Source organism: Schistocerca nitens, chromosome 1 (genome assembly GCF_023898315.1).
Source record: "Schistocerca nitens isolate TAMUIC-IGC-003100 chromosome 1, iqSchNite1.1, whole genome shotgun sequence".
NCBI classification, from domain to species: domain Eukaryota; kingdom Metazoa; phylum Arthropoda; class Insecta; order Orthoptera; family Acrididae; genus Schistocerca; species Schistocerca nitens.
The window spans coordinates 1,114,411,700-1,114,427,841 of NC_064614.1; the positions used below are offsets into that span (position 1 = coordinate 1,114,411,700).

The following is a 16,142-nucleotide window of genomic DNA, read 5'->3' on the forward strand; positions in this document are numbered from 1 at the left end:
GCGTTGCTGTCAGGATTCCTCCGAGCCATAGTCCGTAGGAAGCGGTCATCCACTGCAGTAGTAGCCCTAGGGCGGCCTGACAGAGACACGTCATCGACGTTCCTGTCTCACTGTATCTCGTCCATGTCCGAACAACATCGCTTTGGTTCACTCGGAGACGCCTGGAACTCCCCTTGTTGAGAGTCCTTCCTGGCACTGAGTAACAATGCGGGCGCGATCGAACCGTGGTATTGACCGTCTAGGCAAGGTTGAACTACAGACAACGAACCGTGTACCTCCTTCCTGGTGGAATGACTGGAACTGATCGGCTGTCAGACCCCCTCCGTCTAACAGGCGCTACTCATACATGGTTGTTTACATCTTTGGGCGGGTTTAGTGACATCTCTGAACAGTCAAAGGGACTGTGCCTGTGATACAATATTCTGGGAACCGGGATGATGTAAAACTTTTTTTGATGTGTGTATGTGTCCCACTGAAGTGGTATGCAGTTTTGTGCGTTGGGACATCTATATCTCATATCTGTCTAATGCTAGCATGCACGGAGATGCTTTCGAAACTCGGATAAAAGTACTATCGACAGTAGGATGGATATATATAAGGTTGTGAACGATTAAATGGGGCGGCGTGTGTTTATAGTGCGTCTGTTTCATGAAAATCGGATTAAACCACTATCGTCCTGATTCCAAGAATGTCTGAAGTAACTGATTTTGCTGTCTTATATTCGAGGGTTGGAACTTAAACAGTTAAATGCTAAATGGCTCTGAGCACTATGGGACTTAACATCGGAGGTCATCAGTCTGCTAGAACGACTTAAACCCAACTAACCTAAGGACATCACATACATCCATGCCAGAGGCAGGATTCGAACCTGCGACCGTAGCAGTCGCGCGGTTCCGGACTGAAGAAGCTAGAACCGCTCGGCCACCGCGGCCGGCACTTAAATAGTGGTAACTATTTAATCACAACCGATACAAAAGAGTTACATGTTTGCACCTCTTACTGTCGTTCAAAGTAGTCACCAGCGTTGTGTAGAACCCGTTGCCAGCGATGTGGGAGGCGTAGTATACCCTTAGCAGAGCCTGTTCTGTCGATGGTGAGAATGGAGCGGTCTACTACCTGTCGAATCAAGCGAATGGCACGAAGTGGTTCCTTCATCTTCGGAATCAAGTCAAAGTCACAAGGACTTAAGTCCGGGGAGTATGGTGGATGGTACAGTACTTCCCAGTCCCATCGACCGAACGGAGCAGCCACAGCTTGCGCTGTATGCGCCCGCGCATTGTCGTGCAAAATGATGGGTGGGTTGCGCAGAACGGGTCGCCGCTTCTTTCGCAATACTGGTCGCAGGTGATGCTCCAAAAAGGAACAGTAATACGACTTAAGTCCTTGCGACTTTGATTTGGTTCCGAAGATGAAGGAACCACTTCGTGGCATTCGCTTCAGAACTGTTCCAGAGATTCGACAGGCAGTAGACCACTACATTCGCACCATCAACAGAACAGTCTCTGCTAAGGGTATACTACGCCTCCCACATCGCTGGCAGCGGGTTCTACACAACGCTGGTGACTACTTTGAAGGACAGTAACAGGTGCAAACATTTAACTCTTTCGTATCGGTTGTGAATAAATAGTTGCCACTATTTAAGTTCCAAGCCTCGTATTATAGAGACTGTTTTGAAACGTTACTACACACCTCAGTAATGACGCTTGCTAGGTTCATGGCACACGTGTGTCCCACTTCACCGATTTTCAAAATTGGTCAGCTTAAAATTTCTTTTGTAGTGAAAGTGTACTATTTATCACAAAGGGAGACAGTTTTTTACCTTTCCCTTTTCCAAATGTATGCTAAATAAATTTTAGAAATGAAAAGGTTAAAGAAAGATGATATCTCACTAATTTCTCATTGTTCTCAGTACTATAGCAGAAAAACAGAAAGACGCCATTCTGGAGAAACAGGTAAGAAGTGTCATTTTGATCGGAAAGTGAAATGTAAGACACATTTTATCGGCAGTTTTATCGATTTGACTCTGAAGAAAATTGTTGGACACCAGTTTCAATCGCGTAAACGTATAGTTTCATTCCGTCTATCACAGCTATTCAGCACTGTGGCTTAACGTCTACAAAAATCCATGAGCTGGTCGTTTACGGTGGCTGTGGTCTTCCTCCGTACTCTGTTTATTGGTTTCCTGATTGGCACAGGCCGACACACCGATAACTAAAATTATTAACACACAATCTCTCGTTTTATCTGTAGTTTGAAAACGACGGGGCGTTCGCTGTCGAATTACCGGGGTTGTCGAGGAGACACCCAACCGCATTGCCGAAGTTATCTGAAGATTCGATACGTCCGGTGGAGCTCAAGTTTCACTTTGAGCGGTTCCTCTGTCAGTCGCACTTCCTTTCGTTACACGTGAACGAAATTTTACTTAATATACGTAGTCGCTCTGCATGTATTTCGTTGAAAGGCATAAACGGGAATACCGTTCCGTCATAAAATTATTCGTTTTGGTGGTAAGGTCTTATTGGACCAAACTGCTGAGGTTATCGGTCCCTAAGCTTACACACTACTTAATCTAACTTAAACTAACTTACGGTAAGGACGACACACACACCCATGCCCGAGGAGGGCTCGAACCTCCGACGGGGGGAGTCGCGCGGACTCTTTATGTTTTGTTTTGGCGGTTTATTGCTAACGGAATTTTATCTGAAGTTCGTGACGACTTATGTGGAGACTGTTCGTTAATTTTAAAAAAAGCGATCAGCTAAAATTAACCATGTCGTAGGTCTTCTAATGACGATCCACGTCCAAAAAATACGTCCAAATTTGAAAAGCTAAAATATAATTCCTTGACATGTACACTGAGGTGACAAAACTCGTGGGATAGCTATATTGACATGTAGAGATGGCGGTGGTATCGCGTGTACAAGGTATAAAAGGGCAGTGTATTGGCGGAGCTGTCATTTATACTAAGGTGATTCATGTGAAAAGATTTCCGACGTGATTATGGGCGCACGATAGGAATTAGCTGAAGTTCAACGCGGAATGGTGGTTGGAGCTAGACGCATGGGACATTCCATTTCGGAAATCGTTACGGTATACAATGTTGCGAGATCTAAAGTGTTAAGAGTGTGCTGAGAATACCAGATTTCTGGCATTACCTCTCACCACAGACAACGCAGTGGCCGATGGCCATCACTCAACGGCCGAGATCAGCCGCGTTTCCCTTGAGTAACCACTGCTAATAAACAAGCAACAGTGCATGAAATAACTGGCGAAATCGATGTGGGACATGCGACGAACGTATCCGTTAGGACAGCGCGGCGAAATCGGGTCCTAATGGGCTATGGAGGCAGGCGACCGATGCGAGTGTCTTCGCTAACACTACGACATCGTCTGCAGCGCCTCTCGTGGGCTCTTCACCATATCGGTTGGCCCGTAGACGACTGCAAAACCATGACCTGGTCAGATGAGTCCCGATTTCAATTGGTAAGAAGTGATGTTAGAGTTCTAGAGTGCCGGCCGCTGTGGCCGAGCGGTTCTAGGCGCTTCAGTCCGGAACCGCGCTGCTGCTATGGTCACAGGTTCGAATCCTGCCTCGGGCATGGATGTGTGTGATGTCCTTACGTTAATTAGGTTTAAGTACTTCTAAGTCTAGGGGACTCATAGTGGTTAGAGCCATTTGAACCATTTAGAGTTCGAGTGTTTTTTTTTTTTTTTTTTGTGGTTTTAGGGCGCACAACGTCAACGGTCATTAGCGCCCAGACTACTTTAGGAATGCACCGCGAGTCACAAGTTTAAAACAGCAACAAAACGGAGAACACGATGAAAGACATACTGACAGGCATAGGATTAAAAAAGAAAACAGCATAATCAAATGTCCTTTGAGAGGGTTGTCAAATTGATAAAATGAAGAACGCGAGCAGCTGCTCGTGGGTCATCCGCTAAAATGGCTTCTACAGTACATGGCAGGCCAATATCGAGACGTAGGGTGTTAAAATTCGGACACGACGTTAAAATGTGGCGGACCGTCAGCAATTGCCCACATGGGCAGAACGGCGCCGGCGCAGCCGTCAGCAGATGGCGATGGCTGAACCGGCAGTGGCCAATTCGCAACCGGGCCAAAACTACCTCCTCCCGCCGAGAAGGGCGTGAGGAGGACGTCCAAGCCACGGGTAGAGCTTTCAAGGCCCGAAGCTTGTTGTCTGAAAGTGCAGCCCAATCGGCATGCCACAGCGAGACAATGCGCCGACAAATTACCCTGCTACAATCTGACGAAGGGACACCACAAGAAGCTGTCCGAGGCTGGAGGACCGCAGCCTTGGCCGCGGCATCTGCAGCTTCGTTCCCAGGGATACCGACATGGCCAGGAATCCACATAAAGCTAACCGGAGAACCGACGTCCACCAGCTGCTGAAGAGAGCGTTGGATCCGGTGCACGAAAGGGTGAACCGGGTACGGATCACCGAGGCTCTGGATAGCGCTCAGGGAATCGAGTGTGGCGCATACACCACGAAGTCAGGGACAAAAGTTGTCAACAAGACACTGTGCAAGCTGATTGTGACTCCATAAAGGTGTGGGCTGTGTTTCCGTGGAATGTACTGGGTCCTCTGGTCAAACTGAACCGCTCATTGACTGGAAGCGGTCACGTTCTGCTACTTGGAGACCATTTGCAGCCAAACAACGGTGGAATTTTTATGGATAACAATGCGCCATAACACTGAGCCACAATTGTTTGCGATTGATTTGAAGAACATTCTGAACAATTCGAGCGAATGATCTGGCCACACATATCGCCCGACATGAATCCCATCGAACATTTATGGCACATAATCGAGAGGTCACCCCATGAACAATATCCTGCACCAACAACACTTTTGCATTTATGGGCGGCTATAGAGGCAGCTTGGGTCGGTTTTTCTGCGGGGGACTTACAAAGACTTTTTGAGTCCATGCCACGTCGAGCTGCTGCAGTACGCCAGGAAAAAGGAGGTAATACATGGTATTGGAGACATCTCACGGCTTTTGTCTCCTCAGTCTCTTCTTTATTTACACAGTTTCCCATATTCAGTCTTCAGTGTTGCTATTTACAGAATTGTAAATTACAGAAAATCCATTTGAAAGTCACAAATGTTACGTGTAAGTTTCACGCAGTAATCAATTGATGTATATACACTCCTGGAAATTGAAATAAGAACACCGTGAATTCATTGTCCCAGGAAGGGGAAACTTTATTGACACATTCCTGGGGTCAGATACATCACATGATCACACTGACAGAACCACAGGCACATAGACACAGGCAACAGAGCATGCACAATGTCGGCACTAGTACAGTGTATATCCACCTTTCGCAGCAATGCAGGCTGCTATTCTCCCATGGAGACGATCGTAGAGATGCTGGATGTAGTCCTGTGGAACGGCTTGCCATGCCATTTCCACCTGGCGCCTCAGTTGGACCAGCGTTCGTGCTGGACGTGCAGACCGCGTGAGACGACGCTTCATCCAGTCCCAAACATGCTCAATGGGGGACAGATCCGGAGATCTTGCTGGCCAGGGTAGTTGACTTACACCTTCTAGAGCACGTTGGGTGGCACGGGATACATGCGGACGTGCATTGTCCTGTTGGAACAGCAAGTTCCCTTGCCGGTCTAGGAATGGTAGAACGATGGGTTCGATGACGGTTTGGATGTACCGTGCACTATTCAGTGTCCCCTCGACGATCACCAGTGGTGTACGGCCAGTGTAGGAGATCGCTCCCAACACCATGATGCCGGGTGTTGGCCCTGTGTGCCTCGGTCGTATGCAGTCCTGATTGTGGCGCTCACCTGCACGGCGCCAAACACGCATACGACCATCATTGGCACCAAGGCAGAAGCGACTCTCATCGCTGAAGACGACACGTCTCCATTCGTCCCTCCATTCACGCCTGTCGCGACACCACTGGAGGCGGGATGCACGATGTTGGGGCGTGAGCGGAAGACGGCCTAACGGTGTGCGGGACCGTAGCCCAGCTTCATGGAGACGGTTGCGAATGGTCCTCGCCGATACCCCAGGAGCAACAGTGTCCCTAATTTGCTGGGAAGTGGCGGTGCGGTCCCCTACGGCACTGCGTAGGATCCTACGGTCTTGGCGTGCATCCGTGCGTCGCTGCGGTCCGGTCCCAGGTCGACGGGCACGTGCACCTTCCGCCGACCACTGGCGACAACATCGATGTACTGTGGAGACCTCACGCCCCACGTGTTGAGCAATTCGGCGGTACGTCCACCCGGCCTCCCGCATGCCCACTATACGCCCTCGCTCAAAGTCCGTCAACTGCACATACGGTTCACGTCCACGCTGTCGCGGCATGCTACCAGTGTTAAAGACAGCGATGGAGCTCCGTATGCCACGGCAAACTGGCTGACACTGACGGCGGCGGTGCACAAATGCTGCGCAGCTAGCGCCATTCGACGGCCAACACCGCGGTTCCTGGTGTGTCCGCTGTGCCGTGCGTGTGATCATTGCTTGTACAGCCCTCTCGCAGTGTCCGGAGCAAGTATGGTGGGTCTGACACACCGGTGTCAATGTGTTCTTTTTTCCATTTCCAGGAGTGTACATTACTGGCCATTAAAATTGCTACACCAAGAAGAACTGCAGATGATAAACGGGTATTCATTGGACAAATATATTATACTAGAACTGACATGTGATTACATTTTCACACAATTTGGGTGCATAGATCCTGAGAAATCAGTACCCAGAGCAACCATGTCTGGCCGTAATAACGCTCTTGATACGCCTGGGCATTGAGTCAAACACAGCTTGGATGCGTGTACAGGTACAGCTGCCCATGCAGCTTCAACACGATACCACAGTTCATCAAGAGTAGTGACTGGCGTATTGAGACGAGCTAGTTGCTCGGCCACCATTGACCAGACGTTTTCAATTGGTGAGAGATCAGGAGAATGTGCTGGCCAGGGCAGCAGTCGAACATTTTCTGTATCCAGAAAGGCCCGTACAGGACCTGCAACATGCGGTCGTGCATTATCCTGCTGAAATGTAGGGTTTCGCAGGATTCGAATGAAGGGTAGAGCCACGGGTCGTAACACATCTGAAATGTAACGTCCACTGTTCAAATTGCTGTCAATGCGAACAAGAGGTGACCGAGACGTGTAACCAATGGCACCCCATACCACCACGCCGGGTGATACGCCAGTATGGCGATGACGAATACACGCTTCCAATGTGCATTCACCGCGATGTCACCAAACATGGATGCGACCATCATGATGGATTCATCCGAAAAAATCACGTTTTGCCATTCGTGCACCCAGGTTCGTCGTTGAGTACACTATTGCAGGCGCTCCTGTCTCTGATGCAGCGTCAAGGGTAACAGCAGCCATGGTCTCCGAGCTGATAGTCCACGCTGCTGCAAACGTCGTCGAACTGTTGGTGCAGATGTTTGTTGTCTTGCAAACGTCCCCATCTGTTGACTCAGGGATCGAGTCGTGGCTGCACGATCTGTTACAGCCATGCGGTTAAGATGCCTGTCATCTTGACTGCTAGTGATACGAGGCCGTTGGGATCCAGCACGGTGTTCCGTACTACCCTCCTGAACCCACCGATTCCATATTCTGCTCACAGTCATTGGATCTCGACCAACGCGAGCAGCAATGTCGCGATACGATAAACCGCAATCGCGATAGGCTACAATCCGACCTTTATCAAAGTCGGAAACGTGATGGTACGCATTTCTCCTCCTTACACGAGGCATCACAATTACGTTTCACCAGGCAACGCCGGCCAAGTGTTGTTTGTGTATGAGAAATCGGCTGGAAACTTTCCTCATGTCAGCACGTTGTAGGTGTCGCCATCGGCGCCAACCTTGTGTGAATGCTCTGAATAGCTAATCATATGCCTATCACAGCATCTTCTTCTGTCGGTTGAATTTCGCGTCTGTAGCACGTCATCTTCGTGGTGTAGCAATTTTAATGGCCAGTAGTGTATGTAGGTATTTACAAAGGCAATCAGCCGCGTGGAGTGGCCGCGCGCTTACCGGCACCTTGTCACGAACAGCGCGGCTCCTCTCGACGGAGGTTCGAGTCCTCTCTCGGACATTCGTGTGTGTGTTGTTCTTAGTATAAGTTAGTTTAAGTAGTGTGTAAGTCTAGGGACCGATGACCTCAACAGTTTGGTCCGTTAGGAATTCACACACATATTTTGAACAAAGGCAATTATTACATAACATAACATACATACATACACAATTTATTAACTGCAATATTCTTGCAGCTCAGTATTGAATTACAATATTCTTTACCTATGTCCTTATGAGTCTATGCAATGTTACAAATATTCTTCAGCTACTTCATGGCTGAGTCAGTTCGTGTATGTCATTCAGTTCACTCTCACAGCCATGCAATTCACACACAAGTAAATGGTCCATCGATTGTATTTCATGGCAACCACATTCAGGACTCTCCGATAGGCCCAGTTTATTTATCAGTTGCTTATATCTCCGAACACTCGTTCTGAATAGTTCAGAGTTGTCCACAGTTTCCTCGGGATGTTGAATACTTCTTGTTGGAGTGTACCACTAAATTTCGATTCTGATATTCGCTTACAGCCCAAAGATCTCTCCAAGCTGTCTTTGAAACGTTCCCTTTGAAAAATTAAGCATGACAGCGCTGGAAAAAACTCATACGTTATTTGATTTTCAAACAGCTGAGAAAAACTCAACGTACTCAGACAGTTTTCTCTGTACTTATTCTGATCATCACTAAACTGACACACAATATTTTTAACGCAACGCAATCTGACTTTCATTAATTCCTACAAAAGAATGGCCCTGACTAACAATAACCTATACCTTTCATGAGTCACTTAGCCCCAAAAATCTTCATTACTCGAACTACCGCAATACAGCGAGGGCCAGTACTGCCAGCTAAATAAAGGATTCTGACTACTGAAGGCACTAACTATTGATAGGCGCAGTTAGCAAATGAAAGATTTTGATAGAGAACAAATAATGTATTTACCTTAATAGCGTTCAAAAGTCATAATATATATGTAATTTTGTGACATGCAATTAAAAAAATTTCCTTTTTCTGACGGACCACATCCAGATCATCCACTCAAAACTCTGGCATCTCTCTCTCCACATCCACCAATGCTGCCGGCTCAACCTCCAACTGCCCAACGCTATGTGCTGTTCACATCCAACACTACACACTACACAAGCTAATATACCAACAATGAGTCCAACGCGCCACAGACTGCTCACAGCGCAGTCAGCGATTTTCATACAGAGCGCTACATGGCGTTACCAACGTAAAAAACGTAAACAGCTTACTTATATCTTTGAGTCAATCTCTTGGAGTTGTTCGTCAATTTTCCATAAAGATGACGTAAGTCTGTTTGTAGGTGATGGATCTTGGTGAATAGGGAGTTCTGCTGGGTTGGGTTGTCTAGATTTTTTTTTCTCTTGTGGCCAACTGCCATCCACTAACTTGATGGTGCTCTTATGTTTGCTAGGACGGGGAGCCAGCACGTAGGTGGCCCTGAATGTTCCAGATATTATCCGCATTGTCTCCTTCAGTTACACATCCACTATTACTGTGTGTGCACTTCTTATCCAGATTGGCGAACAGTATTTAGCCGCGCTGCAGACAAGGGCTAGTGCTGAAGTCCCCAATGCGCTCGCTCGACAACCCCAAGTCGTTCCAACCAGTTTCGACAGAATAGTATTTCAGGACTTTCGTTTCTGTTTTGTATCTTCTAGATGAGAGTTAAGCGTTAGAGGGCGGTCTAATTTCTCTCTCAAGTAGTGCGACTTATCCTCATGCTTGACGCGTTGGCAATTTATAGAGAGCTGCTGTTTTCTATTTGTATCTCTATTGTTAAGGTACATTACGGTGCTGGTCGTTTTGTTAGGGTTTAGATGTAGATGCCACTTGGAGTAGTCAGTGCTCAGTACTAACAGATCTGCAAAGGCAGCAAGCAATTTTAATCGGTCTCACAAGGGGAGGCCGCCAATTGTGAAATTCAGATTCGATTCATACTGCGCATAATAAAAGCTCATGGCCAGAGGTGTAATGTGGCAAAGCACCAAGTTGCACTTTTCAGCCGTTGTCGAGAAAATCGACAGTTAAAAGAAACCGTTGCGGTGAAATACTCTCTACGATTAACAGTTTTCCACAGCGTCGTGGCGCAGCGGTAAGCGCTCAGGTTCGTAATCCGAAAGTCGCCGGATCGAATCTCGCGCCATGCAACTTTTTTTTTAGTATTTGTTTTTTGTAATTCAAATGTATACACACACACACACACACACACACACACATATATATTATATATATATTATATATATATATATATATATATATATATATATATATAATTCCCGGCAATCAGTTGCAACAATTATGCATATTATAAGTTGTTGAAAGTCGTTTGTCGTGGAAAAACTGACGACTCCGAACATCATTATGTTTTCCGCAAACAAAGTTGTATTTCACAAATGTTATTGTCTTCATAATGTTAACCACGTATAGTTAACGGAAGACGTAGAAACGATATTCCGAAACGAATACGTAAAGCGTAAGTCAAACGTTCGAATTATAATAGAGACCCCACGAACACTTAATTTGCTGTGGCAGGTATGAAATAAAAACTCCGTTACTCGCTCGTTACACTTGAAGGACAGATGTTGAATGGGCCGAAACGAGCCGCCGCATAACAGCGTAGTTGCCTGCTAACTTCGAAAGAACGTAGATGCGGTCCCTAGCGCAAATTATAACATCGTCGAAAATCAGTGCGGACGTGAAAACTTTGGTACACCCTGTTAAACAAACGGAAAAATGGAGGCGGTACAATTGGAGAGGGATCCGCCTTCACCAACATGCATAAGCAATTCATTAATAGTATATATATATATATATATATATATATATATATATATATATATATATATATATTTGAATTACAAAAATACTAATAATAAAAAAAAATTGCATGGTGCGAGATTCGATTCGGCGACCTTCCTTCACGAACCCGAGCGCTTACCGCTGCGCCACGACACTATTGAAAGTTATTAATCGTTGAGAGTATTTCACCGCAACGGTTTCTTTTAACTGTCGATTTTCTCGACAACGGCTGAGAAGTGCATCTTGGTGCTTTGCCACATTACACCTCTGGTCATGAGCTTTTATTATGCGCAGTATGAATCTGAATTTCCCAATTGGCGGCCTCCCCTTGTCAGTATCAGATGGCAAGCGTTGTATTACTCCTTGTCCAATACAGGGAATTCGGAAAAACCCGTTACAGACTGATAGGATTTGTAGAGGGGAGTGAGTACTTAATGTTTTGAATAGGAAACAATGTCTGGAAACGTACCATATCCGTGCTACAGCCATTTGAAAACATGTTTGCTTGGTAGGTACGCAACAAGGAAGTCGTAGTGAGGGGTGGTTACGTCGGATCGACTGATGGCATTTGACGTATCTCCTACCTCTCTGACCTGGTTCGAGCCTCATTCACGTTTCTGTGAGTATTAGAGCGACATTAGTGAGTACACATTTGCAGAATAATCCGACATGATCCTTCTGAATGGTGATGCTCACGGCAATGGAAGAGCTGCTTGTCGCCTTTGTCAATCTCTTCCTCCACAACGTCCAAATCCATCGCATGCCCTTCTCACCACAATCACGCAACGGCTTCGAGAAAGGGTACCTTCAAAGTCAGCAGACGTGACTGATCCCCTAAGGAGACGCCGCATGCACGAATTGTAAGAGGGTGTAGTAGTCACGTTGAAGGCAGCTCGCCAACGAGTACACGGGCAATTTCTTTGCCTATTAATGAGCGGAACTGTACAACAAGTGATGTACTGGGTCACGCCTAATCAATTTTCTGTAAAAGTGGTCACGTTACCAACACGTTTTCAAACTGCTGTAGAACGGAAACGGTACGTTTCCGGACATGCGATCCAATTCAAAATGTTATCTACTCATTCGCCTCTATAAGTCACGGAAGTTTGTAACGAAAATTTCCGGACACCCTATATATCGTTGGATATTATTATTACATAACGTTAATTGCTCGTTTGAAGCAGCAGTTATATCTCTTTTTTGTAATACGCAATGATGAACTCTTGTTACGGCATTATAACGCAGCTTTACACTTGTTTATGTTTTCGTATAATATATTCTGAGCTTGTGGTATTTCTGATGATTTTATCGCAGCCGTAGAAAAGGCGTTGTCGCTGTCAAGTAAACTGCGATAGCGTGATTTAAGATAATATATAGCATCGTCTGGGTAACTTTCTTCTGTCGGGAGCTCACCTACACAGAGATAAGCTAGAGTTGAGCACAATGGCTACCATGACTAACTTTCGTCTAACATCAACGCCAGAACAGCGAGCGCACCAAATACCGGCAGCTGTAATTACGAACCCGGCGGCTGTTCTGTTTACATAAGCGAGATTAATCGCAGCGAAACAGAAGTTAATGAGCTCCGCCAAGGAGGCAAATATTTGTTCGTAGTTTCTGAGATTTGCAAATAATAACAGCAAAACTGCAACTAGGTTGAGAGTCGGGAAGACATGGGACTAGATGTAATTCCCGAAAAGTCATTTGACTCAGTACCACACCTACGCTTATTGTCAAAAGTAAGATGATACAGAGGTGCTGTTGTTGTTGTGGTCTTCAGTCCAGAGACTGGTTTGATGCAGCTCTCCACGCTACTTTATCCTGTGCAAGCCTCTTCATCTCCGAGTAACTACTGCAACCTACATCCTTCTGATTCTGCTTAGTGTATTCATCCCTAGGCCTTCCTCTACGATTTTTACCCTCCACGCTTCCCTCCAATACTAAATTGGTGATTCCTTTATGCCTCAGAATGTGTCCTACCAACCTATCTCTTCTTCTAGTCAAGTTGTGCCACAAATTTCTCTTCTCCCCAATTCTATTCAGTACCTCCTCATTATTTACGTGATCTACCCATCTAGTCTTCAGCATTCTTCTGTATCACCACATTTCGAAAGCTTCTATTCGCTTCTTATCCAAACTATTAATCGTCCATGTTTCACTCACATACATGGCTACACTCCACACAAATACTTTTAGAAAAGACTTCCTGACACTTAAATCTATGCTCGATGTTAACAAATTTCTCTTCTTCACCAACGCTTTCCTTACCATTGACGGTCTACATTTTATATCCTCCCTACTACAGCCATCATCAGTTATTTTGCTGCCCAAATAGCAAAACTCATCTACTACTTTAAGTGCCTCATTTCCTAATCTAATTCCGTCAGCATCACGGGGTAACAGGTGAAATTTGTGACTGGGTTGATGGCTTTTTGGTAAAGAGGACGCAGCGTGTTATCTTGGATGGAGATTCATCGTAATATGTAGAAGTAACTTTGGGTGTGCCCCAGGGATGTGTGTTGTGTGCCTTGCTATTCATATTGTATATTAATGAACTCCCAGACAAAAATAATAGTTAAATCAGGCTTTTCACAGATGAGGTAGTTATCCATAATGCAGTACTATCTGAAAAAAAGCTGTATAAATATTCAGTCAGATATTGATAGGATTTCAAAGTGGTCCAAGGCAACGGCCTTGCCGCAGTGGATACACCGGTTCCCGTGAGATCACCGAAGTTAAGCACTGTCGGACGTGGCCGGGGCTTGGATGGGTGACCATCCAGCCGCCATGCGCTGTTGTCATTTTTCAGGGTGCACTCAGCCTCGTGATGACAATTGAGGAGCTACTCGACCGAATAGTAGCGGCTCCGGTCAAAGAAACCCATCATAACGACCGGGAGAGCGGTGTGCTGACCACACGCCCCTCCTATCCGCCTCCTCACCTGAGGATGACACGGCGGTCGGATGGTCCCGATGGGCCACTTGTGGTCTGAAGACGGAGTGCTTCAAAGTGGTCCAAAGATTGGCAGCTTGCCTTAAATGTTCAAAAATGTAAGGTTGTTTCCTTAACAAAACGAAAAAAACGTTATGTCCTATGACTGTAATGTCAATGAGCCGCAGATGGAATCTGCCAGCTCAAACCTATACCTGGGTAGGGATATGAAATGGAATGGTCACGTAGGATCAGTCGTGGGTAAAGCTGGCGGTTTATTGGCAGAATAGTGGGAAAATGCAATCAATCTACAAAGGAGCGTGCTTACAAATCAGTCGTGTGACCTGTTTTAGAATATTACTCAAGTGTGTGGGACCCGTACCAGATAGCACTAACAGGGGATACGGAATGTATACAGAGAAGGGCGTGGAAGCGTGTTACAGATAGAACGTAAACACTGAATTAGCAGCCTCTGGAAGACTGACGTGAACTACCCCCAGAAAGTTTCAAGAGCCAGCTTGAAAGATATCCTACAACCCTCTAAGTATCGCCCACGTACGGATCTCAAGAATAAGATTAGAGTAATTACAGTACACACAGAGGTACTCAATCATTCATTCTTCACGCACTCCATATGTGAATGGAGCGGGAAGAAACGCTAATAACTGATACGATGGACGTACCCTCTGCCATGCACTGCACGGTGATATTGCAGAGCATAGATGTAGATGCAGACAGATGCAGAAAGCGGGGTGTTTGAGTTTACCCTCTGTCTACTGGCAGTTCACAATGCCGATAAGCAAATACATCGAAATCTTTTCCACCACAACAATCTGATAACGTTTACTCACTTTTTCGCACTAAATATAGGATTGTCAGAGAGGCCCTAAAAGTAGATGTAGCGCATACGACACCAGGACGTGACTGCACAACAGCCGCTTGCGTATTGTAACATTACGAGTCAAGACAGCTGTAACGGACCTTGAATAGCGTAAAGTTATCGTTAAAAACGCACGCCGCGCGATTTGTTACGATTTGGTCGGTCATAATAGTACTAACATGCTTTTGAATACAATTAAAATATAACGGCGATACCTGTTTAGCGTTATTGGAAATAATATGTAATAAATTAATGAGTAAGGTAGCCGATCCTATAAGAAGAGGTAAAATTGGGCATATTAAGGTGTTTTGCTTTATATCGACTAAGCCGATGATACGGCGTCTTTTTTTCCGTTTACTCTTAGAAGAAAAAAAAAGAAAACAAGTAACGAAGTGCTAATTGTGCGTTGTGAAAAATATAGGGGCGAATTTTAAATAGCTACAGTGTATAATCAGACTAACAAATGGACATTCAGTTACGCGAAATAGCGGACAGTGAAGTGTGGTCGTTAAATTGAGTACACCTACAGGGCGGTCAATTCCGGGATAAGTCTATTCGCATCTCACGAGGGACGCGGTATTGAGACCGGTTTTTTTTTTTTTTTTATTATATCACGGAGAGCGGGCTTCAATTTATAAAAAGGAGAAAAGCTGTATCATTATCATTGACTGTTGGTGTTAAGCAACCAAAACTGTTCATCAAAGGGTTTCGGTGAATGAGTGGTGAATGCGAAATGAAAGTGTGAACGAAGTTATGTTAAATAAAGCAGAAGAGACAAGACAGTTTGGTCGTATCTGTTATTATTCCCTAAACTGTAACATTTCTTCTCGTTGTACGAAGCCTTTATAGACGATCGTTATGACAATTTCCTTTGAAGGGATCTCGTTACGAGTTAAGTTTTGGGGACCTGGTCAACAGGGGATAGTTCGTAGATCTTAACTACTGCAGCTATTCTGGAATCAGGTGCTACCGTGACCGTTGTGTGTTGTCAATGGCTTAAGGTCATCATATCTCATGCTCTAAGATCGACGCGCCTTTCCTCTTGTTATAACGGTGTCTCACGGTAACCACGACAACGCCGACGGCGAAGGAAGATACGGTAGAAGTGGCGCCACAACGTGCGGCTCGATCGAGGAGGATTGCTGCATCGAGTCGAGTGTCATCCGGATTCACGAACCCTAGAGTTGGAAAATATTGTAGCAGCCAGTGAGTCTGTCCAATGAAAGAGGTATTCTTCAACAATCGCTAAAAGTGAGCGATACTACCAGGTATGATTAAAATAACTGTATAATTATAAAAAAAGGAAGTTGAGACTTGTGATTTCGGTAGATAAATATATATAAATACATAGTGAAAATAAGTGTATATCTTGGTAGTGAATAATCATGTCAAAACGAACGAAAAGAATACATGATAATGTGCAGTTGAGTAGA

General features: G+C 45.5%; 1 pseudogene; it reads left to right on the forward strand.

The window, feature by feature from the left end:
* Positions 1-13,582: 13,582 nt before the first annotated feature.
* Positions 13,583-13,699, forward strand: LOC126207569 (5S ribosomal RNA; annotated as a pseudogene).
* The last annotated feature ends 2,443 nt before the right edge of the window (positions 13,700-16,142 follow it).